This window comes from Hippopotamus amphibius, chromosome 11 (assembly GCF_030028045.1).
Source record: "Hippopotamus amphibius kiboko isolate mHipAmp2 chromosome 11, mHipAmp2.hap2, whole genome shotgun sequence".
Classification (NCBI taxonomy): Eukaryota; Metazoa; Chordata; class Mammalia; order Artiodactyla; family Hippopotamidae; genus Hippopotamus; species Hippopotamus amphibius.
In genome coordinates this window covers 31,065,628-31,075,388 of record NC_080196.1, presented here as the reverse complement: position 1 = coordinate 31,075,388, position 9,761 = coordinate 31,065,628, and positions in this window count along the sequence as shown.

Here is a 9,761-nt window from a genome sequence, read left to right as displayed (position 1 = left end):
ACTAAGATATCAGAACATCATAGGAAAGTCTGTACCACTCAAACTGAATAGAAGGTGATGGCCTTGGGAATCCAAATTGAAAGAGTGGTGCCCTTGCCTGTTCCTGGTACTCTATGACAAGAGAAGGTAGCCTAAGAGATGCTGAATTAGGAAGCCTGTGTCTTCACTCACATGCCTCCAATTCATTGGGTGACCTTGGGTGAGTCACTTCCGTGAGTCTTCGTTTCCTCATCTGGATTCATGTACAAGGCAGCTCACTCTGTGAAGTACTATAATATCATGTTAAAGTGTCAGATCTGGCATTACAGAGCCTGAATGCATAGCCCTGGTTTCACCAATTGTTAGATAAATTGAATCTGCGTAAAATTTTCTGGGTCTCATTTTTCATATAAATAGACTAAGGATGCTAATAATTTTACCATCCTTAGACTTATTGTAAGGATTAAATGACACAATACGAATTATGCCCTTAGCACAGTGCCTATCACATAATTAGCACTTAATAAATGTTATTGTTGTTGCAGGTTAGTGATTCTCAAAGCATGGTCCCTGGACCAGCAACGTCAGCCTCACCTGGGAACTTGCTAGAAATGCCAGTGCTCAAGCCCATCCTAGACTTTGTGTACCAGAAACTCTAGGGGTCTGGGACACAGCCGTCTGTGTTTTAGCAAACTCTCCATAGAATTCTGATGCTACATGTTAACATTTGAAGAACCACAGGTGTAGAAGGTTCTAAGATCCCTTCCAGTTCTAGAATTCTATTATTTTCTTTGAGTATATACATTTATCCAAGGCCCAAGTGTATATATCTATCATTATTATTCACCCAAGTTGTCCCACAAACGTTCGTTAAATCTCTCTTTAAACTGGGATCTGGAGATAAAAAGCAAAACAAGAAGCCTAAAGCTTCAAGTAGTTTACAGTGCATCTCATGACACAATTAATACATTTAAACTATGTTATTTTGGGACTTTCCTGGTGGTGCAGTGGTTAAGAATCCGCCTGCCAATGCAGGGGACACCGGTTCAAGCCCTGATCCAGGAAGATCCCACATGCTGCAGAACAACTAAGCCCACGTGCCACAACTACTGAGCCTGCACTCTAGAGCCCATGAGCCACAACTACTGAAGCCCACGCATCTAGAGTCCACGCTCCGCAACAAGAGAAGCCACCGCAATGAGACCCAATGCAGCCAAAATTAAATAAATAATATGTCTTTTGTAAATTTTTCTGTTTATTCATGGATACTTGAGTTTCACTATTGGAAAACAGTATCTTTATTTTATTTTATTTTATTTTATTTATTTTTTTAATATTCATGAACTTTATTTACATTTTTCCAAGCATCTTTCTTTTAAAAAGTATTTTCTTATGGTTACAGTTTGAGGAAGATATTAGCTACGTGACCTTGAATCATTGTTTCTTCATTCTAGAACAGGATTAATAATATCTCACTAAGTTTTTGTGAAGATTAATATGATAAAATGTGATGACATGTATCAAATGTCATAGTTGGTTATAAATGTCCAGCAACATTCAGTTAGGTCTCAATGTGACTCTAGTTTATAATTGAGTATCATTGATGAGCTTCGGTCTGGCTTTGTGGTGTATCCTATTGATATACAAAATAGAAGACAAATAGATCGATTCATGATATGATGAAATCTAGCTCTATAAGCTATAAAGAGCATCATCACTTTCACTTTCTCTTTTCTAGAATTCAGGCGATTAAGAATCTCAGAAGGCACTTTGTACTTCAGAGAGAAGTCAGAGACGTAGCTGGTGTTTATCCAAAGGTCTTCTGATTAACCAGACAGACAGCAGATTCCTGAAGAACTTCACCCCTTTTGTTTAAAATCCAGAACCTAACCTGAGCTTGAATTGAAAATGAGGTTCCTTGCACTTTCCCAAATTCAATTCGACAAATATCAAAGACAGTGATGGACTGCCTTTGAAGTTCCCAGCTTCTTTGGTGAAGAGGGCTCACTCAGAGCCTGGAAACTTTCTACATGTGGGGAGAAACTTTGTACACATGGGGAAAAGGATAACAACAATCAATCTGTCTATATGAAGCATTGTGTCTGGCTTTCATTTATACCCCAGAGCTGCTAAAGAATGTTTTTCTTGAAGCTCTTCAGGTTGAGATTTGAAATGTGAACCAAGATTTCACTGCTCCGATAAATCCCGGGCAGGGAGGAAAGGTCTGCTAAAAGGCTGGTCTGTCATCTTGCATCTTATCTACAGATGGGGACATTCCTTCTATTTACTGAATCATCACTTGCCCTGGGCACTCGCCCTTCTGTCCTGTTCCTCAGCCTTCCCCAGCCCAAATCTAAGTGGCTTCTCACTTGTCCCTGAATCAGGTAAGCCTTGGAGTTCTAACAAGGCAATATAGTCCCAGGTCCTATGAAGTGAGATAGCAAATCAAAATAAGAATGTCGTGAGCACTTTGATGTTGAAAACTTCAGCTAAAGAAAAATGCACAACCTAAAAGCTGCGAGTTAAGTTTTATCTGGTGACCTTACTGAGGACCCAGCCCAGGATTCAGCCTCTCAGTGACTGGCATATAGTAAGTGTTCAGTAATTCTGGAATGAAAAAGAGTGAAGGTAGTATATGACAGGTGACAAGTAAGTTGAACAGAAAACAACATAAGAAGAGTCACTGAAGAGTTTGAGAGAAGGAGATCATAGCAGGCCGGAGCATCCAACAACATCCTCATTTTACATAAGAGAAAACCGAGGCACAGAGAGGTTAAGTATATTGCCCAAGGTCACAAAGCTAGTGATAGAGATAAGATTTGAATCAAGTTGTCAGGTACCAGACCCCAGGCTCTACCTGTACAAACCTTTTGTATTTTCACTGTTATGTATTTAATTTACAGAACATAGAAATACAAATATGAACCAGTGATTTCATGGATATTGTTGTTTAGAATGAGGATAAAAAAGCGATGAGTTCATTTAAAGAAAATAATAGAAGGTGAGTGGTTATTTGAAAGGACAAAAATCAAGAAGGCAGAATACTAATGACTAATTAGTGATTATTTTTATAAAACACGTAATTAAGTATGATAAAATGTAACAGACCTGTAATTTACGTATCTACTCAGCTGATGAGATGCGTTATATCTTCAGGTCGACTTGACTCAGTGAAAATTTATTGACTGGTTAAACCTTATTACTGTAACCTTAGGACCTCTCATTCCACTGTCAATAAATTCCTTTACACTTTGGACCTTGGCCTTAAACACTTTCACCTTGTCCTCCCCTTTTCATTTATTTGCACTACTGAACACCCAACTTTCTCCTTAACCTAGCTTTTCACCTTCTAAAGTAGAGCTTGCTTCCTAATTTCTCCTCTGTCACCGTCAGAAGAGGGCACATTCTCATTACCCTCCACTCCACTGTTGCTTCAGGATGAGCTTTGCATAACTTTCTACCTTTTAAACTCAACAATCTCTCCTCTTTTGAAACCCATGTCAGATTATCCCTTTCTCTCCATCTTTGCCCTGCTATCTACTAACTTTCAGGTTATTTTTCCACATTCTGAAGACGCTGATCATGACAATATTTGAGTGTGACTACATTTCTTGAAAAATCTCTTCATCTGTTCTTTGCTGATTTTGTGTTTCCCGACTGAAAAGGAGAGATTTCTTCAAGGTCCCCCTCTTTTTCCTTCCTCTTCTCTCCCTGGTGACCTTCACATCTTCAATCACTACTTCTTTTCAAATGTCTCTCAAATCCACATCTCTTGTTCAAACCTCTTCTGAGCTACAGGCTGGAATTTCCAAATATCTCTTTGCAATATCTCCAAAATATTTTGTCAGCTCAAACCATATTTAAAAAAAAAAATGAGCTCACTCTTTTCCTTTTAATCCTGGCTTTCCCTCTGCACCCCTTGTCCCAGTGAATGGTAGAGGCATAGAAGAGACTGAATCCTCCCTTTCATCATCAACCAACATACCGTTGGTCACAATGCCTCTTCAGTGGATCATCATCTTTCTCTTTTTACAGTTGCTCAACCAGACTATCCTGTGTGCCTTACTTCATGGGTCCCACTACACCAGTTAATGGAACAGACTGCTAGACTAACGCTAGAACACGGCATGTTCTGGCTTAGGTCTCTTCCAAGTGTCAATTTTGTCTATAGAATGAAGTGAAAACTTTTTTGCTTTGAAAGTCAAGAATCTCCCCCATCTATTTTTTCCCCTTCATCTCTTTCTATATATACCCTATTTTAACCAATGCAGATTTCTTGATATCACTTGAATAAATCATTCATTCGTTCATTTAAGAAGTATTTATTAAGTACTTGGTATTAGCCCACCACTGTCCTAAGTGTTGGGAATATAATTGTGAATGTGACTTCAATGTTTATTTTTTTTTTTAAGTTTTCTTTAATCATTTCTATCTTTATTTTTGGCTGCGTTGGATGTTTGTTGCTGTGTGTGGGCTTTCTCTAATTATGGTGAGCAGAGACTGCTCTTTGTTGTGGTGCACAGGCTTCTCATTGCGGTGCCTTCTCTTTTTGCAGAGCACAGGCTCTGGATGTCGGGGCTTCAGTAGTTGCAGCACGCAGGCTTAGTAGTTGTGGCTCATGGGCTTAGTTGCTCCCTGGCATGTGTGATCTTCCTGGACCAGGGATCAAAACCGTGTCCCCTGCATTGGCAGGCAGATTCTTAACCACTGCACCACCAGGGAAGTCCCATGACTTCTGTGTTTAGATTTAGATGATACAAGTAATAAAAATGTAATATTGTAATTATTGATCTAGGAGGATAGCTGGGTACAATGGGCGCTCATCTAGAGGCTCCTGACTATACAGGAGCAAGATTTGGGGAGTAAAGTGTTAGAGAAGACTTCTCGTGGGAAGTAATAATTGAGTTGAAATTGAGTAATAATTTACATGAAAAGTAAATAAGAATTATTCGGATATAATATGGGAAGGGAGTGTCTTTTACAAGAAAAGAAAATATATGCATAAAGAATTGGGGCAAGAAGGGATGGCCAGGAAAAGGGAACTAAGAATAAAGATTAGAGAAAAAGAAGGAAACACAAGATGTTGCAGAAACCAAAGGAGAAGTGAGAAGGCAAGAGGACCACGGCATCCATGTTGCCAAGAGGTCATATAAGATGAGGATAAAGCGTCCACTGGATTTGGAATGGAGAACTCATTGATGACCTGGCCATAAACCCTTTGAGCAAGCGATGCAGACAAAGGCTATGTCACGGTGGAGAGAGCAATGAATTAAAGGCGAGACATTGGAATTACAGACAAATCTGAGGAAATTCAAAACCCACTACATCTTTATGCTGTGTCCTCATTTATACCAGTTTCCTCCTCTCCTGCTTCTTTCCCTACTTAACCTATACTGTCATCCCCAATTCTCTTCCTATTGAAACCCTAGCCATTTTTTAAAAGATCAAATCAAATACAATCTTACCTTGAGCATCCCTGCACTCCTGGCAGTTAGAATGGATTATTCAGTACTTGCTACATTAATTTATGCTGAATTAGCAAACCGTTCCCATCTTACTGATCACATGGAATTTCCTTTGTATGTCTGTTATAGCACTGACTTCTTGTTACCTTGTAATCTATTTAGTCATACACACTTGTCTCTCTGACTATACAACTTGTTGATGAACTAGCTATGTATTAGTCATCTTTAAACCTCTCATATTTTCTAAGTGCATTGGGCAGTGTCATCATCCAATTTGAGGTCGCCTGACGGTTCTCTAGCTTGCATTGATGTAAGCACATGCTATATATGGCAAGATCTTTGTCCTTGGAGACAATGATTTTTAATAGTACCTATAATCTTAGGATTTGCTAGAGTCATCTTTAACCTCTCAAAATCTTTTCACCATGCTTTACATATTCTAAATTCTGTAAATTTTTATCACATTGGTTCTCTGTATGAATAAATACTCCACAAGCCAACTTTCTGATTCAAGGAAACCAACCCACTCAACTTTGAAGCTCAGGAGACTCAAGTAGCAACTCATTAATGAAGTTAAGTTAATATTCACTTGTGATCTATTTTTCCAAAGAACGACTTAGGACACGTGAAACCAAGCCAAAATAGAAAAGTCACATTGAACTTTTGGATTTCTAAGGACTAAAACCAAAAGAATAAGTCATATTCTTAAATTCTAAGTACCTGATGATTATTTGAATTTGGCTGACTTGATGAGGGCAAGGGCCATAGAATGTTTGATGGATTTATTATGTTGTAAACAGTGGGACTTCCAAAAACTTTCAAGAAGTTTAGTAGTTGGGGAAATTAAGAGCAACTTAAACTCTGTTAAACTCATACAATTGATAAACTCCAGTTTTAAAATATCTTACAATTTCTATTAGCATATTACATAATCCTTCTGCAATGGAATCTGGAACTTTTGTCACCTCCCCCCCATTCAAAGCTCCACCTTTCACCACATTTTCAAGACAAAGCACAGAAATAGCCAACTCATCTCTGGGTCACTCAATAGAATTGGGATTAAAGTCCAAAGCTCTGTTTCTTTAGAAAACGAAATTGGGAAGCAACTGCGACTAAATGGTAATATCTGACGAAACTGGGTAGTGGGGACCCAGGCAATTGTGACACTACTCTCTGTTCTTTTATCTTGGTGTGAAATGTTTCATACCTTTAAAATGAGAGGGAAAATATCCATGTCGTTCAAAATTGCTGGAAAACTCGTGACTGAAAGAATTTCTTGTACTGATTCTTAATTACCCAATTGCTGTACTTGCCCCATGAGAACTTAGGTCAGAGCTATTTCTTCAGTTTCCAAAGACAGAAACAAAAGTAGTTAAGAGAAACCAAGTGATTCTGGAGTAAGGGTAGGTGCAAGTCCAAGCCAGAGTTAAAATTCCTGGAGGATCAAAGGACGAGAGGCTGCCTCCAAATACCGAAGGCATAATGGACATTCAGTAGTACTGATTTGATTAATCAGTTGCTTGTTTAACAAGAGTGAGAGCTCAGCTCCCTGAGAAAGATGGTGGATGTCACCTTTCATTTATCACTGACCAGGGCAGCGCTGGCCCAGACTCAGGAGACCTCTGTGTGACTTCAGAAATAGTGACAGTTTAATGTGGAACCAATCACACTCTCAAGGGGCTGTGCGTTTATAAGGTGACTGACTCAGGTTATGGGTACTGTTAATAGTCTCTGTGTGGAGCAAAGTTAATAAATCCAATGCTAGGAAACACTACAGAAACTAAGAAAGGGCAAAAATATCCCCAAGGAAATTGACATCCAATCTCCTTCATTTTGCAGCATTTCTACTGCCAGGGAGGTGACTAGATGGTACTGATTTGGCTGGTGGAAGAGTCCACCAAACAAGAGAGAGAAGGCATGGTGGTCCCAGTCCAGCTCTTTAATTTTGCTCTGTCCTTCAGTTTAATACAGCGTCATTTATGAAGCACAAACTTTTACTGAGGGCCAACAGTAAGATACTACACTGTCTTTTCTCCCTTGCCTCCTCAACATGTTATCTTTCTATCAGTCCTTCTCAATCAATCCCTCTCTTCCCGTACCTCTCTTTCACACACACAGACACACACACACAGACACACATACACACACACACTCCCAATATTGCTAGCAATTTGTTCTGCCCACAAGAAACCCATGTTCAAAGTCTATGAGGCATCACTTTAAACAGCTGTAAGGAATCGAATGAGCAAAGGAAGGCCAACCTCAACTCTAAGAAAAGATATTGGCTGAAAAAACAAACTGAGCTCTTGTCAATGCTCATTTCCTCAAGGCTGTCTTAGGATTCCTTAGCGGTGCTAACTCATAACTAAGTCACTACAATCGGCTGACCTTCCTAAGCAGTGACACACACAACCTGGACCCACCTTTCCAGGAGCCAGCTGTTCTGCTCATCCCCAGAATCCTTGACTGATGCCTCCTTCTTCTCTCCAACATCATCTCCCACTGCACATGAAACCCTGCCTCAAACAGGCAAGTCCAGGCTCGTCTTGGACCTCTTCTTTCTCACACGCATCCTGGCTCATGTTCTCCTGGGAAATCTCTCGGTGTCCACTCCACATACCAAATCCTCCCAGTCCTCACATCTCTGCTACAGGCATAACCTCTAGAAACCTTCCCTGGACCTATCAGCTCCTCAGCTGAAAGGAGGACCCTTGTGGCATTGACAGTCTCTCCCTTCTCTGGGTAGTTACTGCATAAGCCTCTCTGCAGGGCTGGTCACCTGTCTCATTTAACCGGACTGAAATCTTCCTTCACGCTGAAACCCTGGCCTGCCACAGTCTGGAACATCACCGTGGGCCGTGCAGGGTCTCCGGTACTCGAGATACCAATTGCCTGTTGACTACAGCTGTTGTGGGATGAGAATAGCAGAGAAGAGTGTCTGGCAATTTAAGGAAATGGGGCAGAGCTGAGGATCCAGAGATGCTATGACTTAGGGACCACATGAGTCCGTGAAAGATATAGAATTTCCCTTAGCTTTGTCTCAACCAAGGGCCATTTTGAGGTGCAGGGGGTTCTAGTGACAAGGACACTGGCGACATGTTCACTGAAGCTTCTTGGGAGCAGTGTAATTCAAATGCATTCTCTTGGAGAGAGAGGAGTCAGAGTCATAAGAAGCAAAGATGTGCTCGTGTGTGTGTATGTGAGCACGTGTGTGACTCTTGTTTGCAGGAGTGGTCCCTACATGGAGGTGGCATTCATGGGTAGCCATAGCCCTGATTGGAGCCAGGATTCCACCCCGACCAGCGATGAGGATGGGAAGGTCCTCAAGTCCTCAGGGAATCCTGAAGGCTAGAGCTGGAAAAAGACTTAGCAAGAAGCCCAGCCCCACCCCACCCCCCCGCCCCACCCCCACCCCCACCCCCATTGCACAATGGAGAAGTAGGACCTGGAGATGATGCTGAGCTGGGGCCAGACTCTGGCTAAACGAGAATGTTAACTCAGACTCTGCTCCTGACCTGCATGCGATGCGGTGCAAATGTCCACCAGGAGCCTTCTTTGTCACCTAGAAAACACGGCCAGTGACCAAGAGGAGGAGTCATGAGGCTGGCAGTACACAGTGTCTTTCCCAACCTTGCCCCTGGGGCAGTGGAATTTCTCTTCTGCAGTTAAATGAGAAGGAGGCAGAGAAAGTTAGGGAAGGTTTCAAGAAGGGCAACGAATGAACAGATGGGAGAAAGTGCTGCACAGAGGAGAAGGGGGTATGAGACGAGCCCAAGGGAAGCTGAGGTCAGCCCTGGGCACACAATGCAAAGGCCAAGTTGAGCAATGCTTTTCTCCTCTCAGCAGGGGAGGGCCAGACCAGGCAAGTTCTGGGAGTTGCCGCTGAACACCCCAGCCTGCTGAGTCCTTTGGTTTCTGGGACCTGGAAACAGCATGGGAGGGGGTGGCATGGAGGCAAAGCTGGTGGTGGGATGAGTCCCAGACACACACAGTCAGGGCCCCGGGTGATTCCATCTTTCCTGAGCAGGCTGACGCCACTGAACCTGGGGGACCAACGCTGGGCAGACCTCAGAATAGGATACCTCCTTTGGGACTTCTCATCAACCTTTGGTCTGAACTTGCCTAAGACGAAGACATCCTGTGCCTCAGCCAGCCTAATCCTCCTGAAAAATGCTTTCATCTCGCCCCTCCCCACATCAGATCACTTCCCTGGCTCCAGAGTGCCTCCTGCTTCAAGTCTCAACTTCTCTGCCCTCTTTCAGGTACCCCAGTTCAGCCCTGCCCCCTCCCTCATCCTCAGATCCCTCCCCTCCCCTC